Source organism: Solanum verrucosum, unplaced genomic scaffold, assembly GCF_900185275.1.
Source record: "Solanum verrucosum unplaced genomic scaffold, falcon-dt-bn FXZP01000271.1, whole genome shotgun sequence".
Lineage (NCBI taxonomy): Eukaryota > Viridiplantae > Streptophyta > Magnoliopsida > Solanales > Solanaceae > Solanum > Solanum verrucosum.
The window spans coordinates 1,254,568-1,275,548 of NW_026019951.1; the positions used below are offsets into that span (position 1 = coordinate 1,254,568).

General features: G+C 33.3%; 1 pseudogene; it reads right to left on the bottom strand.

Annotated features, from left to right (window-relative positions):
- Positions 1-1,862: 1,862 nt before the first annotated feature.
- LOC125814075 (GDSL esterase/lipase EXL3-like) lies at positions 1,863-5,664 on the bottom strand (annotated as a pseudogene).
- Between the last annotated feature and the right edge of the window lie 15,317 nt (positions 5,665-20,981).

Below are 20,981 nucleotides of genomic sequence, written 5' to 3' on the forward strand. Positions count from 1 at the left end.
AAGTATTTAAATCATGATTTATTTTATATGTGATAAAACCTTTCACAAATCATTGACATTTTATCTTAAAAGGATTCTTTAGTCATAAATTATTCTTTTCATAAAACATGCATAAATCCTTAATCAAATTCATGATCATAGTTCATAAGGTCATAAGCATTGTTCATAATTCAAGTTCATAAAATAGGCATAGGCATGAGTCCACATAAAATCTATTGAATTTCATGTAATTGAATCAAATCATGCATAATAAGATTGAATATAAACAATTGAATCATAATAAATATGACCCATGAAGAATAGCATGAAACCCTAGATAATTGGATGAAATTGAATTGGAGATTTGAGTTTTTCTTGGAGCCTAATGGATGAAAAGGATCCATTGGTGAATTCCCATATACCTTGGGTAATCAATTCCCTAGCAATGGAGAAAAGAACCTTGAAGCATGATGAAACCCTAATCCTTGACTTGAGAGCTCTTGAGAGAAGATTAAAGAAAAAGACTTTGAGGATTTTGGGAGAATTGAGTGAATGAGGGGATCAAATTAGACTTAGTTGTAAGAGTAAAACGGTTATAGGGGTAGTTATAGAAAAAAATACATAGTTTAGGGGTTAGTTGGGTAGGAAAAGACCAAAACATCCTTAATAAAAATCTGCCAGACAGGGTCTACGGTTTGTAAGAGATTTTACGGACCGTATTGGTCAACTGTAGAACAAATTATTAGAACCCAAAAGTCCAGCCAATTTCCACGAATTCATCCTACGGTCCGTAGTCCTCAAGTTGAAGCCCAAAATTTCACTATGTCTAGATCACTTCCATGAGTACCTCCTACGACCCCAAGAATACTCTACGATCCATCCTGTCCATTCTTAGGTTAAACATCAGAGACTTATCATTTTCAAATCTCTAATCAAGTCCTACAACTTTCTTCCTAGAGTCCATAGGTTGGATTCGTAAACCACAATTTCAGTGCCAAAAAATGAAACTTTTCCTTTTCCAATTTCCGTGCTGTTACACCATCACAGTGATATCCTTTCCCTATAAACATATTACTCTTTGACACAATTACATGATCAGACTCAATTACAATCATAAACCTTTCTTAGAAAGTAAGCTAGCAGAAATCAAGTTCTTCATCATTTATAGATCATGGAACACAATCACAAGAGTCGACTTCTGTCCAGATGTGAAATTGATCTCAATTATTCTTTTTCCTAAAACTTCGGCTGGATTATGGTTGCCCATTAACAATTTTTTAGAATCTTTTACTTCTGAATAAGTCTTGAACATATTCTTGTCATGATAGACATGTATTGTTACACCAGAATCCAATCACCAATCTTGATATCTATAACTAGTCTGTGTTAGAGCTGTTACTAATTGGGCTGATCTTGACATTTTTCCTCTTTGTTTTGTTGATGTACCTCCAAAGCAAATTGATCCTTGTTTGTTATATTCGCTTGTAGGATGTTTTTCCTTACCTTATCTTGTTGTATATCTTCTTCCTTGCTGTATCCTTGATGTTATTATCTATCTCTTGCTTGTGATTCTATTTGATCTATAACATATGTTTAAAGAGAAACTACAATAATTTTTTTTCTTTTTCCAACTAAGTTTCCAAACATGAATATCTTTTTATTTCAAAATTACAAACACCATAAAATATGGTATGTAAGGAACATACATAGAGGAGATTTACAAAGATGCAAAATAAAGAAAACAAATATGTTGTGTACAAAATCTCGATAAAACAAAATTCAAAGATGAAGCAAACTGATGAAGAACAGTTGGACGAATATTGACCTTGCTTCCCATTCATGTTTGTAAATGCATCCTAAGCCGGTCTTGATTGAATTCATGTTTATGTTGTAAGAATATTGACATATTTTTGGAGGATCTGATCAACAAGAATTCTGTAACCTTTCTCTGTGGGATGGTAACTATCACAAAATAAATATTTTGTGTTATCTTCACATGTTCCACTGTATTTGTTGCATAGACTCACTGTCTCTATCATTCCACTACCACAACATCCTTTATCTACTACTTCAAATCCTGAAATGCATTGACTATTCATTTTTTTTTTAAAAAAAAAATTCAAAATCAGACAAACAAATTAAATTGAAAACAGTATATGCCTACTAACTTGAATATACAATTAAAAAAAATCTAGGATTTGAAAGAAAATTGTATATGTGTTTACCATGTTTTTGAGGGTTGACAATGAGATCAAGCAGAGGATTGTAGGTATCAATCAAAACCAACATTGATTGAAGTAAATTTTTTGAAATTGAAGCAATTGCAGCTTCGCTTAGTGTTGGCTAACTGTGCTGCTTGATTGTATTCCACAACACACCCTCTACTGAAACCTCCGGCAAGTGTTCTTTGGGCTGGCAAACAACCTATGGGTGGAACCCCAAAAACACCTATTTTTCTTGCTCCTAACTTGTATAATTCCTTCCAAGAAAAACAATTAAACAATCATTGATTGAAACCAAAACAACTAGATTAATAGTATGTTTGATCAAGTTTTTCGAAAGTAAAAAATGTTTTTTTTTTCTCAAAAATAAAAAAGTAAGATAGTTGATCAAGCTTTTGAATGTAAATAAGTGGTTCTGAGAAATAACAGTTGTTTTTCAAAAACTAAAAGAAAATACTCAATGTGTTTCAATTTATGTGACTCTCTTTTTTTGTTAATTCTAAAAAATGACATATTTCTATATTTAGTAATCATTTAGCTTAAAAATGATCATTTTACCCCTATGAAATAATTTATAACAACACAAACATCTCTAACTTAATTTAGACCACTAGTTTTTTTTTTTAAAATTCTTTCTTTCTTAAACTTCAAGCCAAGCCAAGTCAAAACACATCACATAAATTGGGAGAAAATATTTTTTTTTCTCAAAATCAGTTTTAAGGAAAAATGCACTTTGAAAAAACTTGGTTATCAAACACTAATTATTACTTAAAAATACTTAAAAATTTATTAATCAAACACAAATGAACTGATTTTAGAAATTTGACCAACTATGTCATAAGTTGCATTAGAATATATGATGACATTTAGTGACGAAAATTCATACTTGGACAAAGTGGGAAGCTTGAGAGACCATAAGATCAGTGTAAGCATTAATATCATAATGCAGCCGACGAATTCCAATGGTGAAATAGGTGTTAGCGAGGTCATCGCTGCCTGCTACAACTAAGAACAAGCTATTCCTCAATATGTCATTTGTTCTTCTTCTCCTACTAATTCCTTAATCTTCACAATGCATTCTTTAAAATGATCTAATTGTGTTGATAGAGGTATGACTGACTGAAATTTGCACATGAATATCACTTCAGGTCGGAAAATGGAATAACTAATAGTAGTAGTTAAAGTGTGTTTTGATAAATAGTTGGTGATAGTTCAGAAAAGTGAAACACATTATAGTTCAGATAGAAAAAAAGGAATAACTAATACTCCCTCTGTCCTATTTTATGTGACACTTTTCGCCTTTTGAGAGTCAAACATTTTAAATTTGATCGAGAATTTGCATATGAATTTATAAACTACGTAAAAAGTACTATAAATTACAATAATTGACAATTCAAAATATTTAAAAGATATATGAAAAATTTACGATAAAAAATACTTGTTTGAATTTCGAAATTCGAAAAGTGTCACATAAATTGAAATGTAGGGAGTAATTGAGTTTCGGGGTGGGGGAGCAAAGAGAGACTAGAAGAATAATTTATAAGGTGTGTTTTGATAAATAGTTGGCGATATAGTTCAAGTAAAAATAAAGAATAGATAATCCTTAAAATAGGAATTCACAAAAATATGGTATTTCAAATGTATTTTTAAACATTATCTAATTAATTGATCTAAAATATTAAACATTAAACAACATATATAAGTGTGAATAAAATACCGCAATACTAGAGGTTTGAGGATCAAATCCACAACATCCTGATGCAAAGCTTACTCCTGTTTTCAGATCTTCAACTCGCAAATGGGGGTCAAGATAAGCTGGCATTACTTCTTTAATCCCGAGTTCCTCCACTGAAATAAATTATAAATGTTGGAAGAACAATATTTTCCATCAATAAAGCCAAACGATATTTATAGTACATTTATATTTTAATTTATTTTTCTAATTTTAACTTGATTTAAAATTTTAAAAAATAAATAAGATTTCAAATTTAATGATTTTAATTATCTACCGTTTTGTCATAGATTTCTGAATATTTTTGAAAAATCAATTTTAATTGAAGTTCTAACATATATTTGACCATAATTTTTGAATATTTTTTTGTGTTTGTTTAATTTGCAATTTTATTGTGATTATCATTTTAGAAATATCTGTGAACGTATATATACTTGGACGCCTTTTTAATGTTTGGCAAAATCTTGTGAGATAAAATCATTTTTTACCAAAGTAAATTTGGGTTGTTGATATTTAAATATGAAAAATGTCATAAAAATTGCCAAAGAAAGCTATAGCGAATCTCAAATTGTTCACCCTCCTATTTAATTTCTTTTTTTTTATTTTTGTCTTTCTTATTCGATATTAAGATCGACTAAATTCAATTAATTCACTCCAAAAATTTTAATATTAAGGGATAAAACACTCCTAATAAAGACGACTTCGTTCTCACAAATCAAAATTTTGACTTTAATGGTCTGGAAATCAAAATTAAAATCCAAAGAATGACAAGAGAATAAGAAGACAGACCACTCCACCACTACCTTGGTTTTTACCATTATCTTTTCCTTTCTTTGTTTGAGAATTTAGACATTATAATGTAGGAATTCACGAGTGAATCACTTTGATCTACGCATATATATCTATTTTAACAAACAAATTAAACAAAATTTCCACCATGAAACTCAACTATTTGAGAATATCTTTTTTGATACAACAATATAAGAATATATCCAAATGTAATTTCATAAATAGGATATATAGAAGGTCTAGTATACACAAATCATAGTCCTACCTTAGCTTGAAATATAGAGACTAAAGAGATTGTCTTCAATATATCAACTCAAAAAAAAATAAAATCATATCAAAGCAAATACTAAAAAAAGCATGATAAACATTTTGAAAAAAAATAAGAAATAATAACTGTAACAAAATAGTACGATAATTTAACTATACATACCTATCAAGTCAGAGGGAGTCTTGGCATTGGTAAACCTTCCGATAGGTTTTCCACCCATGAACAGGGGCGGCTCTAAAAAATCGGTGGCCTAATGTCAAATCCGAATGGAGGCCTTAAATTCAAATATTTTTTATGAAATTTATTATAGCCAATTATTTAATCTTTCTTGAGACATAGTATTCATAATTTGTCGAACTTCTATTACTTCTTTGCTTTTTTATGAAAAGTTTTTATTTTCTACAAGTAATACTCGATATTTTTTTAATAAAAATACGTATAACCTATTATTTTTTTAAAAAAATGAGGCCCTCAAATTTTGGGGCCTAAGGCAATTGCTTTTTTTTCAAAGTTGTAAAGCCGCCCCTGCCCATGAAGTCCTTACCATATGGTTCAAAATTACATTTAATGAGTGTAGTAATATTATTATTATTTCCTTGATCAACGATCGAATCTCCAAAAATAAAAACAGCCTTCACAGATCCATTCTCCACTTTTCCTTCACAGCCAACAAATAACAATATTAACAAAAACACCAAAAAAGAGGATCACATTTTAATTAATATTTGAGTAGTAATATTGGGGAGGGGGAGAGTTGTTTATTTATAGATAGATATATACGTTATTGACTAAATTAAGACCTTGTTCAATTGGTCTTTATTAGGTTTTTTAATTCTATATTAAGTTATATTAGGATATAGTAGTTATTAATTAATACATGTTAGAGAAAACTAATGGAGTTCATATGTCTTGGTAGAGGAAATAATCATGAAATACATGAGATAAAGGTCCTTGTCAACTAATAACGCACTTTTTGTGACCTTTTAAAGCTTTTGCCTTGTTGCAGTCACGTTAGAAGGTGACAAAACTATAACTACATAAAAAAGGTTTCTTCTTCTCATTACCTACCATGACGTTTGGTGTATTTATACGTCCATGATTTAATTTGTTTAACTTTGTGTTTTATTTCGAGAGTAAATATGCTAAATAATCCTAACAAATATTCACTTTTGTGTTTGCGAACTAATTTATGTTATTATTCCGTATCAATAATAATAACTTTGCAGCACTTCGTAAGAAACAACAAGGTTTAAAACATATTTTCAATATCAGAAAGTTAAAATTAGTAAAGAAAATAAAATCTGTAATAAATCAAAAACTATATCGATAAGAAGAAAATTAAGTCCAGTAAATATTCACGCCTCAAACTCAAGTGGCGCAACTGGCACCTATTGTCAAAACTTTGGCCTGAGCCGATCCTGCTGAACCATTTGCTAATAGCAGATAGAAGCCACATGTAGTTAAGAAAACAAACGGGTATATCCCGGCTTAAAAATAAGTCCTTGACCAGCAGGGCCCCTGTCAATAACTCTATCAAGGATATAACTACTCCCACAGTTCATATAAAAAAAATAGTCAGCTAGCACATAAATCCTGTTTGGGCCGTCGAGGCCACCATGATATCTAGGAAAATGTAAAAGTTATATGAGCTATCAAAGCCGTCATGATCTCTATATACAGAAGCTAAGAAATACTATGTATCAAGACAATAAACCAAACCATCACTAAACTTCAGCCAACCAACAAATCAGGTCAACATGGACAATAACGTGGCTATATAACCCAACACACTAGTCTGCAAGCCTCTAAGAGTAGTAAAATATGGTTGGGACAGTCCCCGACCTACCAAAAAACTATATACAACAAAATCCAACAAACCTTTATACTCTGGCAACTCCGGAAGAAAGGGGCTAGCCAACCTACTGGAACTCAATTGTGTTGATGGGGAGGTCTATCAAGTCGTCTTTCGTTACCTGTAGGCATGAATGCAGCGCCCCCAGACAATGGGGCATTCGTACAAAATAATGTACCGAGTATGAAAGGCAACAGACTAAATGAACAAGTATCATAATATACCAAAAGTAATCAGGTAAAGAAATAAAAAATAATATAAGCATACTAACCTACTACTGAATCTTAACATACAAAAATAATCAAACAACAACCTAATCAAGCCTCCATTAGCTCGGCAGGTACACATAATAAACTACCTAGGCCCACATAAGCACAGGAGGTGTCAAATCAATCTGTATACCTCTATCACTAGCCCCTTGTCTGTAGGAACTCACATAGCCCTCTTAGGCAATGATATAGTCCCATAAGCAGCGCATAGCCCTCTTAGGTAACAAAATAGCCCCATAGGCAGTTACATCCCTCTTAGGCATCAACATAGCCCCGTAGGTAGTTTACATCCCTCTTAGGCATTAACATAGCCCTGTAGGCAGCACATAGTCCTCTTTGGCATCAATATAGCCCCGCAGGCAACACATAGCCCTCTTTGGCATCAATATAGTCCCGTAGGCAACACATAGCCCTTTTTGGAAACAACATAGTCCTCTTAGCCAACAACATAGCCCCATAGGTAGTTCATATCTCTATAGCTAACCACACTAGCCCCAAGGAAAATAACAAACAATTCAATAGGCTAAAGGCGAGCAGTTTAGCTATAAATAATCTATACAAAGAGTCCCTAAGTCGTTCCCAACATAGGGCCGTTATTAACATATTACGAATCCCGAAAATGAAGGATTATAACCATTTAATCATCCAACAACTCACAATTATATCTACGAGTTCACCAATGATAACAATCCTATTATATCACTCACAAACTTTAAGAAAACATGCCGAATGAAGGAAATAGCCTTAACATACATTTTTCTTTAGAGTTTATGCTGAATAATACCTCTGCCCGCACCCCTAAAACACCAAAAAAGGAGAATAATCTCAATCAATAATTAAGGACAAGAATCACTACGACAATTTACAATCGATACAGATTCCTATCGTAAATTACTATCCAAGGCCTAAGGTATTTATAAACCGATAAAAAGATGATTCTTAACTTTATATACACGCCCAAAATACCTGAACAAACTCAAACCACAGATAAAACCCTGCTGCCACAACCTCCACGAAGCTACACCGCACAATTCACAATAAAAACTATACCAAAATGATGAGCTTGTGATGTAGATCAAATTTTGTTAAAGAACCAAGAACAGATCATGAACATAAAAGTATGATTTGAGGAGTAATTATCTATTTTTTTGGATTTCTTACGAGCTGGATTGAGAAAAAATGAAGAAGATGCTATTTTATAAAGTTCCACCGACTTAGGGGCCCAACTAGCCATCTCTGATGTGCAGTCGGTACATAAAAGTGACTATCTCTCTATTTTGATGTTGCATGAAGGAACAGTTTGATGCTTGGAAAACTAGACTCGTAGACCTTCAATTTGATAGGTTGTGGGTCCTCTAACTCTTTTTAGATTGGGAGAAAATCTTAGAGACATTTGTACTAAATTTCAGAGATATCTTTAAAAAGAAACTTACGATAACTTTCGCTAACTTTTATTACTAAACTCACTTAACTTCAAAAATTAAGATATGACCCTTGAGCACTTGAAATATGACATACCACATCATTACTAATTTATTATCACTCTTCGTCTTGCCACGAAAATGCAAATTAAGTTAGAGTTTCGAAAAGTCAGGGTGTTACATAAATGCACAATGTATCCTTAAGGAAATTACTCTTCTTAAGTACCTGAGGTTAATTGAATATATCCTTTCAGGACAAAATCATTTTACTCACCAATGTATTGGTACCAAAACTAGGATTTATTTGTATAGAAAAAGAAGTTCAAAAATTTGTACTTTGAAGTCTGAGGAATCAAAGATATTTATAGCCATAAAAACTACCGTTTATGGAAATTTGCAACCTTCTAGTACAATCATTTAAGAAACGATGAAAATTTAAATGAAATTCGGGAAACAAACTGAATCGGATCCGCACTGGGTCATGTAGATCTGATTGGGGTTGAATAATTTAATTTAATGATTAAATAATTAATAATTACTTAAATTATTAAATAACTAAAAAAAATGTCGAAGTCGAGCCGAACAATGACGACGGCGTGAAGGTCTTTCTCTTTCCAACCCTTTTAACAACATGTAGTAGTGTTTCCTTATTTAAACACTTGAAATTTTCTTTCCACCACTAATGAGAGAGAAATGTTTTTCACTAAAACATATTGGAACACTTTATATTCCCTCAATTTCATATTCCCTTCAGTTTTCATTTATTCACTATACTCAACAATTCCGCACATGAATGGAGAATGCCTATAATATAAAGAAATGCACGAATGAGTGTGTACTTTATAGGCAAGGAATAATTGCATCTATATAAGTAATTTTTTCTTTGAACTTTTCATGGTGAAAATATGTCTGAGATAATCGGTCAATCGATAAATTTGATATCTTTGAATCTTCAAACTTTGGTTTATACCTAGACAACCATATATATCTCACATAACCAACCCTTTACTGTATGTGGTTCTTACTGTTGTGTTCATTTTAGCCATGAACACCTCTTAATATCATGAGTGTATAAAGAATTAGCTTTTACAATCATTCTCTTTCGCTTGCACTTCACACTCACATAGGTGATTACCGTGTTACCACGTAGATACACTATTTGATAAAATTTTCCAAACTTAAAAATCATTAAAAAGTTTAAACTTTATTAACTCATTAAAAATCCTTAATGCTTTTTCTTTGTTTCTAAACATTGTCTTCATTATGAAAAGGGATTGAGTTATTTGCCAATGTCGAACTGTCAGTTACAATTTTGTTTGATCTCCTTAAACCTAAGTCTTGGAATCTCTAGTCTACTAGGTAGAGTTACCGACATTATGACTTGTCCTAAGTTTTAAAATTCATCTCCTTAGATGATCTTTCAACTACCTCTCTAGCTAGGCCTTTTGTAAGTGGATCCGACATATTATCTCTATAGTTTACATAGTCAATAGTGATAATTCTACTAGAGAGTAATTATCTCATGGTATTATGTCTTCTTCATATATGACGAGATGTGTCATTGTACATAACACTTTCTGCCCTATCTATTGTTGTTTAAATATCACAATGTATGAATATAGGTCCCAGAGGTTTGGGACAGAAAGGAATGTATTCTAAAAAGTTCTGAAGACATTCAACTTCTTCACCAGAGTTATCTAAAATAACAAATTTAGATTTCATTGTAGAGCAAGCAATATGTCTATTTGGATGATTTTCAAGATACTCTTATCCACCAATGATAAGTACAAATCCACTTGTGAATTTTACTTCATTTGATCCGGTAATCAATTTGCATCGCAATATCCTTCAATCACGGTGAGATTTTTATTATAATACAAAGCATAATTTTGGTGTATGTTTCAGATACTCCATAATCCATTTTATTGCCATCCAATGATTTTGGTTCGGATTATTAGTGAACCGACTCAATTTGATAATAGCACATACTATATCTGATCGTGTACAATCATAATATATATATCAAACTTTTTAACACTCTTGCAAAGTCCAACTGTGAATCACGTTCACCTTCATTCTTCTGAGGTAAAACTTACATCAATTGGAGTTTTGACATCATTAAAATTCAAATACTTGAATTTTTCAAGTACCCCTTCAATATAATTAGATTGTGATAATACTAGACCTTGTGGAGTGTTATGATTTCTGATTCCTAAGATCAAATCAGCAACTCCTACGTCATTTATATCAAATTTTCTAGAAAACATATATCGTCAACATCTTTACTTATTATTAACATGTAATCAACATATAAATAAATAACGACTTCATAATTCAGAATATTTTAATGAAAATAAATTAATCACACACATTGACCTTAAATTTGTTTGTCAACATTGTTTGGTCAAATTTAGCATGCCATTATTTGGGTGCTTGTTGGAGCTCATAGAGTGACTTAACAAGTTTACACACTTTTTTTTCTTTATCTGGAATAAAAAATCTCTTAGATTTTTCCATGTAAATTTCTTCATCTACTTCTTCATTTAAGAAGGTTTTCCTAACATTCATTTGATGGATTTCAAGATCATGTACAATTGCTAGTTCCACTAACACCCTAATAGATATTATCCTTATTACTGGCTAGTATGTGTCAAAGTAATCAAGACTTTCTTTTTGTCTCTTACCTTAGACCATAAGTCTAGCCTTATATTTGTCAATAGTGCCAACAACTTTAATTTTTCTTTTAAAGATTTATTTTGATCCTAAAAGTTTATTTTCAAGAGGAAGATCAATCAGTTCTCATGTATGATTATTCAAAATCGATTTTTATCTCACTATTAACTTTTTCTACCAAAATGATAACTCAAATGAACATATCATTGCTTTTAAATATTTGAGGCTCATTTTCAAGTAGGAATGTTATGAAATTTGGTAAAAAAGAAGTAGATGTCCTTTGACGTTTGCTTTTCTTTAGATCCTCCTTACTTGGTGTACTTTCTTTTGATTATTTCCACGATCATTTATATCTTTCACTTGATGACTCACATTTAATTTTATACGGATAGATGTGTTCACAATATTCAACATTATTTGACTCAATTATTGTATTAACATAAATTTTGAATTTTTCAGGTTTGTGAACTAAAAATCGACAAGCACTGCTATTTGTTACATATCTAAGGAATACACAATCCATATTTTTTAATTCAATATTTAATTTTTTGGATAAAGAAATTTGTACTTTTGCTAAAGTCCCTCTCACTTTGAAATATTTTAAGTTGGAGTTTTTCCTTTCCATAGTTCATATGGATAGATTGAGTTTTGCTGTGGGGCACCCTATTGAGTATTCGATTAGACATAAGTATAGCTTTCCCCCATAAGCTTTGCGGTAAATTATAACTTATTAATAAAACATTCATCATCTCCTTTAATGTTCGATTTTTCTTTTCTACAATTTCATTTGATTGTGGTGTGTAGGGGACATTAGTTTGATGAATAATTTCATATTCTAAATATATCTCTGCAAAAAAAGATTTGTATTCCCACTCTGATCACTTCTAATCATTTTTATCTTTTTATTCAATTAATTCTCCCCTTTGTTCTTGTATTGCTTAAATGTGTCAACTGTTTCATCCTTACTATTAAGAAAATACACATAAAAATATCGAGTTTAATCTCAATAAAAGTTATAAATTTTTTTTTCACCGCGAGATGATATTGACTTAATATCACATACATATGTGTGAATTAAGTCTAAATTTTTTGAATTCGTGTCAATAAACTTATATGGATGTTTAGCAAACTTAGATTCAACACAAATTTGACATTTCTATTTATTACACTCGAACATAGGAAATACTTTTAAGTTAATCAATTCACAAGATTTTATAGTTGACATATCCTAAACGAACATGTCATAAAATATTTGACTCCAATAAGTAAATAGAGGTTGAATTCTTATCAAACCTGTCAACAATAATTATATTTGACTTGGAAAGACCCTCAGTAAGGTGGTCTTTTTCTAAGAAAATTTCGTTCTTAATCATTACAGTTTGCTCACTAACAAGCACACACTTGAACCATTTTTAATGTCTAGTTCCACTTAAACAAAATTCTTCTTAATTGTAGAAACTTGTAGAAATTTGTTGAGAGTCAATACCTTGTCAAAATTCATCTTCAAAAGAATATTTTCACATCCTTCAATCTTGACTATTGCAGTATTTCCCATGAAAAGCTCCCCCATTGAATTCAATAAGAGTATAGCTTGCAGATGCTTCTTTTACAGAGAAGACACGAGTGACGTCAAAATCAAGAAATCACTCCTTTAAATTTCCAATCAAATTCACTTCGATATCATAGCACAAAGTTATGCACATCCTCTTTCTTTTCTATCATATTTGCCTGATCTTTTTATTTATTCGTGTCCTTCTTCGGGGCACGACAATTGGGAGAATTGTGGCCAAATTCGTAATAATTATAGAAGTTGCTATTGAAGTTTTTTCTTGGCTTACTCCTTATGTCCAGTGGACTTCTTTCTTTTCTTTCATTTTGAGGGAACCACTTCAACAATATTAACTCCTATAGATGTTAAATTTTTACATGATATCTTTTTTTGTAGCTTTGTTATCCCCTTCGATTGTCAGTCTTACGATGAGATATTTGATGGTTATCTCTTTGCGCTTCGACTTCAAGTAATTTTTGAAGTCCTTCCATATCAATTATAATAGCCGTTTGAAATTCATCATTCACAATCTATCATACATCAAAGATTATGTAAATGTTAACAACAAAGTTTGTTTTCAATACATGTATACATAAAGTTACATCTCTAAAAAGGAGATCATAAATTTGATCTGCAACTCCTGCACCTGAGTAATGGCAACTTTACTATCTATCATCCTGTAGTACAAATACTTTGCCACAATGAATTTCTTCATTCCAGAGTCTTCCATTTTGTATTTATTTTTCGAAGCTTCCTTCTCACGATCCAAAGTATTCTCTAGGAGTAATATGCTGTATAGAATTTCGAGAGGCCATACACAAGTCACTTAGCATACATCATACAAGATGATAGAATTAAAGACTTTAAAAGATTGCATTTCATACAAAAGAGTTCAAAAAAAGTGGAAGTCCAAACATAAGTCTCAAAGTCATCTAATACATCATAAGAAAAATGATTGGGACGTAACCCATACATCACATACAAAGTCTGAACTGAAATACAAGAAAACAATAAAAGAATCTCGGTCCTCAGAACATACAGACTCACCAATCTTCAAAGTCTATGAAGGATCAACTATCCACGAGTATTGAAGGTAGGAGTGTCGGAACCTACATTAGTGAAACAACGTGGGAACACGTATGCATTAGTACATATAATATACTTAATATAAGACAATATGCATAAACATAGGCATGATAGCATGAATGACTTAAAATGAGTATGTTACAACTCTGAAAACTAGTAGGTGAAACTAGAGCCTAACGAGTGTGTTGTTGAGTTTGATATGGGGTTTCATGTTGTAAAATGAGTTCCCAAGCTTAGGTTAAGGGGTTAAACGTCAAGGTACGACTCCTCAAGAACCAACCAAGGGGCCTTGAGGAGGACCCTAAAGCCTAACCCCAAGGCTGCCCAATTGACCAAAAAACTGTAAAAATTCAAGGACCTACGGATGGGACCTACGCCCAGTAGGTCCATCCACGCCTCGTGGGAGTGGTCCATAGGTCAAGGGCCCCATATGGTGAGTTGCTGACCTAAACCACACCTGCAGAATATGTGTGAGCCTAACTAACTACGGTCCGTAGGTCATGGGGCATAGGTCACCACTGAAATCTGCCCAAACTCAACCAACTTGAGGGGCAACTCGGTAAATTCCTAGGGTGGTTAGTTTAGTTAGGGGCCGGTTAATATTGTTTTATTAGAGTTAGTTAAGGCTTTTTAAAGTATTAAAACACCTTTTACAATTCATTATTCCCTAAAACATAAAATAGAAACTACCTCTCCTCAAAATAATTCTCCTCAAATAATTCTCTCTACAATTCATTATTCCTTAAACCACAAAATAGAAATCGTTTTCAATGATTTTTTTATGGTAAATTATGAATGAATTGTGTAATTAATGTTGATTTATGATTGAAATTCCCCTATGAACCCATGATTCCCCCAAAATACTAAATTGTAAATTTATGGTTTTGGGATTGATTGATTATGGAAGCATGTGAAGAGATTAAGTCTATATTGATTTAGTTTATTGAATTATGTCATTATTCATGCCTAAATTGTAGTATTCTAGGTGTGTTGGTGAATTGTGATCCATGGTCTTAAAGGGCAGTTTATGAAGGTTGTTGTATGATTATGATGCTTATGTTTATGTGTTTTGATTTCAATAAAAGTAATGTGATTATGGCTATTATGCAATGGTGGTGTTGTTGAAAGGTTATTTTCACTATACACACCCACACACTCAAGAATGAAGAATGAATGAAGTTTCTATGATCAAGTAATGATGATGTATTGATTGAAAGGCTATTCTCAATTGTACTCTAATGAATGATAATGACATGCTGTGAAATGTTTCTCTCACAATATGGGGATTTTTAGTTGAAAGTCTATTCTCACCTTTGAATCTATGAGCTATCTAATGAATGAATGTTGGGTTTGAGATGGATGCCCTCACGTGAGTTGAGGTAGGGTATCTAGTAACAATCTCTTATCTCATAACAATGAACTAAAGTAATGAATGTTAAGTACTCCGTGGGGAATAATGCTAAGCACCGAGTGGATAGTGATATGAGATAGAAGCTCTCACGTGAGTTGAGGTGGGGTTTCTAGTAGCAATCTCTTGAGATGAATGCCCTCACGTGAGTTGAGGTGGGGTATCTAGTAGCAATATCCCTATCCCATAACTATGTGCCCACATAGGTTTATAGCTAGTGGATCCACCTAAGCTAAAAGGAATGGTCCTACCTTAGGCAAGTAGGAATCCCTTATCCGGTGTGGGTAACGCCGGGATTCCATTATTTGCTCACATGGTCTATGTCGGTTAAGGCTTACCCCCACAATGAATGTTAATGAACTATGGCTTCTCAAGAAGGCATTACTTATTGTGGGTGGGGGTATGGGACTTCAACCATGCATTGCACAAGTAGGATTTGAGAGTAGTCATGTTGTGTTCCTTTATGTATAATGTCTTATGATCAAGGATATAAGTTAGGTACTATGGTTACTCAAGAGGTTCTATGAAGTATGGGTGGTAGTATGGATGCCATCCATGCATTGCACGAGTAGGCTTTGAGAGGGCTATGGTATGTTTCTTTAATGTCCTAATGTCTAAATGAAATGAATGTGCTCCTAATGAAGCTAAATGAGAATGTTGACTTAAAGGCTTAATGAAATGATGAATGTTTAACTTGGAAATGTTATTATGAGTTACTTTCCTTGTCATGAATTATGAAATGTTTATGTTCCTTATGCATGAGTATTGTCTAAAGATGAGTTTGAAGGATGGTAAGTTCATGTATAGTGGCCTCAAAGTGGTACTTAATAGGAATAGTAGTATGGGATGCTATTCTTACATTGCCCAAGTATAGCTTAGGGTTACTTAAGGTGAAGGCACTAATGTGTTGTAATGGCCTATATGTTGATTATGTTTGTATCTTATGCCTTTTTACTAAAGTTCATGATGTTTTCTCAAAATTGACATATCATGATTTTCAACCAAAATGTCCCTTTTAAGCATGGTTTTTTCATGGCTATCATATTTAGTACATTAATTGTGCTAATCCATATTTCTTCTATTTTTCTACAAAGTGTAGGGTTTGGACTTGAGTTCTATTCTTAGAAGATAGGTTTCTAAGGAGCAAAGAGTTGAAGATTTGGTGAGTCCTCATAGCTTCGAGGACAAACCCACTATTTCCCTTAATGTCTTTTATTATTATGTTTAGAGCTTTTGTATGGGCTGCGTCCCAAAGTTTTATGTCTTATGGTTCTAGATGGTTTGAGACAAAGTATAGAAAGACTTTCGCTTGCTTTTATGAAAAATGACTTCAATTGTATGGTCTTAAAAGAAAAAGTTTTAAATTCCGCACTATTTCCTATGTTCTTATGTGATGATGTGCTATGAGGCTTGCATGAGACTTTTCGGAGTCTTGTATGCCGTGTCACATCCAGGGTGTAGGATTGGGGCGTGCCAGAGTAAGCATGATCATAATGAAACATTTAAAATCTTTTAGAGAATAAATGACAGGAAGATCGTAAAACATAGTTAAATACATTGGCATAAATGACATAAGAAAAACTTTCAAGAAAACACAATCATTTTGTGGGGTATTAGCTTAACCGATAGTATGACCATGAGAGCTATATCATGTAATCCAGTATATCCTTCATACCGAAAGAAGGGGAAACTACTTGCCAAGGTAGAATCCGTACATATCATCATCTGCTAAAGTGAATACACTAGTTAGGTCATTTAAGACAATCCTATGGAGGTACGTAGTTTGGGACTAGAGGTTGCTACAAGAGACTATCCTATTTGAGCCTCCACCTCAAATCCCTCTCGGTGCAAAGTCTAAATCCAAACAGAATAGATAAAAGTCAAATATCAATTTAACATAAGGAAAGGCAATGATCAATACCAATCCACATATTTCAAGTTCAAAACATAGAGTAGCTCCTCAAACATACTTCAACATGAATGAGAAAATCTTTCACCAATGTGAATTCACTTGTGAGATATACCTTTCACAATCATGATCATCATAGTAAGTGAGAAATCTTTTCACTATAGCATCAATACTTGCCTTTCAAAGCATTATCAATTCATTTACAATAACTTCATGAAAACATGCATATCTTCAGAAACTTATAATTCATAGTTCATGGGTTCATCATATGATGATGATTGAAAATGATAAATTAGGCATGGGTAAATGCAATTTCAACTAAATATCATAGATTAACATCAAATAATGCATTAGAAGACTTAATCAATCATAATTGAATGAAATCCACATTTATTGAATTGAAACCCCAAATTTGATCAATTGGAAATTGAATGGAGAAGTTGAAATCCTTAGGGACCCCATGGAGGAAAGGACTCCATGGGTGAATACACACACACCTTGATCCTTTAAGCCCAAGAAAAAGGAGAATTTCGAGAATTGAATGGAACCCTAGCTCTTCTTCTTCTTTCTTAGACTTGAAAGAATTTGAGACGATGAATTTGGTCAAGTTTAGGAAATTTAGGAGAATGAAATGAAATGGGTCAATTGGGGGCTTAAAATGTTTATATAGAACTAGGGTAGGAGGTAAAAAGGATGTAATATTGGGTTAAAATAATTAGGAAAATACCCAAAATCCATTTAAAAATAAATGTATAGCCTCACCTATGGTTTGGACCTACGGGTCCGTATTGGTCAACTGTAGATAAGTTCAGAAACCATTATTTGGACCAAATTTTGATGGAAATCCCATGTACGGCTCGTAGGTCTTCGTACGGTCCGTACATATCAACCGTAGAAAGCAACATTACCCCTTAAAATTTCACCAAGTTTGGGACTCATCTACGAGACGAACATACAACTAGTACAATGGTTGACAGGTCGTCCAGGTGAACCGTAAAAAGGGGTACTACGACTTGATTTTACAAATTTATTTCTCCCACTTCCTACAGCTACCATCTATGGCCCGTAGAAGCTTCTATGGTCCGTTGATGGGACCCGTAAACCAAACTTTAGTTCAAAAATTTATTTTCGTCCTTTTTCCATGGTTCGAGGTGTTACAATATACTCCACTTGAGAACATTAATCCTCGAATGGGAATCAAAGAAACATAAGGAGAGTAGGGGAAGAGATCTAAGAGCCCAACAAGAATACAACTTCATCAACAACACATGATCAAGGAACATCAGCTCCAAGATTAAACATACCTAAAACGTCATTTCATAAGGTATCCATTCAAGTCAAACTCAAATGCACATAATCATAAGGAAGTCAATCAAAGCTACATCAAGATTTCAAAAGCAAGTTTTCATAAGCATGCATGCAGGAAGAAACATGAGAATGACTAAGACATGAGGCTGGACCATGAGAAATTAAATACCTCTAGCTAGAATAGGATCGGAGGAAAAGAGATGGGGATAACGGGACATCATACCGGCCTCGGCCTCCAAAGTACCAACCTCAACTCGTTGATTCCTCCATAAGACTTTAACTGATGAAACCTCCTTATTTCTTAACTTTATAACTTGTTGGTCCAAAATCTTTATCGAAACTTCTTCATAAGAAAGACTCTCCTTTATGCCAAGACTCTCCAATGACACAATGGATATCGGATCACCAACACATTTCTTCAACAAAGAGACGTGGAAAACCGAATGTACCAATGCCAAGTCATTAGGAAAATTAAGTTCATAAGCAACTTTACCAATACACCTCAAAATTTGATATGGGCCCACATAACATGGACTAAGCTTTCCTTTTCTTTTCATACCCCATCACACCTTTCAGGGGTGAAATATTTAAGTAGACCCAATCATCAACAACAAATTCTAAATCTCTTCTTCTAACATCGGTGTAGGAATTTTGTTGACTTTGAGCTGTTTTCAACCTTTCTTTAAGAATCTAAACTTTCTCCATAGCCTCATGTACCAACTCGGGACCTATCAAGGCAATCTCACAAACTTCAAACCAACCTATAGGATATCTACACCTCCTACCATAAAGAGCCTCAAATGGAGCCATACCAATGCTTAAATGATAGCTATTATAAGCAAACTCAATCTAAGGTAAATGATCATCTCAATTACCCTAGAAGTCTATCACACAAGCTCTCAACATATCTTTTAAAGTTTGGATAGTACTCTCTGCTTGCCCATCAGGTTGAGGATGAAAGACTGTACTAAGCTTAACACGTGTACCAAGACCCTTTTGGAAATATTTCCAAAACTGAGAAGTAAATTGGGTACCACGATCGGAGATAATGGATAGGGGCACTCCATGCAATCTAACCATTTACCTCAAGTACATATTAGCATAGTCCTCCGCCTAATAAGAAACCTCGATGGGAATAATATGGGTTGACTTCGTCATACGATCCACAATAACCCAAATTGAGTCAAGTTGCCACCGGGTGTGGGGTAAACCAATAATAAAGTCCGTATTCAAATCTTCCCACTTTCAAGTAGGAATGATAATAACTTAGGACAAGCCTCCCGACTTTTGATGCTCAACTTTCACTTTTTGACAATTAGGATACTTAGCAACAAGTTCCACAATATCCTTCTTCATCCCATTCCACCAATAGACCTCCCGTAAGTCACAGTACATCTTGGTATCTCCCAGGTGAATGGAATATTGATAACTATGGGCTTTCAATAAAATCTTCTCCCCTAAATCATCAACATTGGGAAAACACAAATGACCTCGATATCGAAGCACACCATCTCCCTTTTGGGAGAAAGCCTCAACATATTTCTTAAGCACTGCTTCCTTAAATTCAACAAAAACCAGATCAAGACCTTGCTTGGTTTTCACATCTGACACAAAAGAAGATGCCGAATCATAACACCATCTTTGGTGGAGTCAACTAACCAAACACCCAATTGGGTCAATCTATGAACATCTCGAACCAAATCCTTTTTGTCATCCTCAATATGAACAACACTACCCATTGATAACCGACTAAGAGTATTCGCCACCACATTCTCCTTGTCGGGGTGATAGATGACACTCATTTCATAATCCTTTAGTAACACAAGTCACCTTCTTTGGCGAAGTAGATCCTTTTACTTGAACACATATTGCAAACTTTTGTGATTGGTAAAGACGTCAACATAAACACCATATAGGTAATGCCTCCAAATCTTTAAGGCAAAAACAACAGCCGCTAGTTCCAAATCATTGATAGGATAGTTTTTTTTCATGCATCTTTAGTTGTCATGAAGCATAAATAATAACTTTCCCATTTTTTATACACCCTAGTCCAATCCTTAAAGCATCACAATAAACCACAAACCCATCGGATCCTTCCGGTAAAGTCAACACCAGAGCAGAGGTAAGTCTATCTTTTAATTCTTAAAAGCTCTTCTCCCATGCTTTAGACCATATAAACTTAACTTTATTTTTGGTCAATGTCAACAATGGGGAGGTAATTGAAGAAAAACCTTCCACAAACCTTCTATAATAATCGGCCAAACCCAAGAAACTTTGAATATCGAAACGGGTTAAAGGTTTAGGACAACTCTTAACCACATCGGTCTTCTTAGGATATACCTTAATTCCCTTTTCCAGAAACAATGTGACCAAGAAAAGCCACGGACCTTAAACAAAACTCGCATTTTCTAAACTTGTCAAAGTGTTGTTGGTCCTTAGGGACTTGCAACACAATCCTCAAATGATCAGTATGCTCATCCTCACTTGTTGAGTAAATCAAGATGTCGTCGATAAAC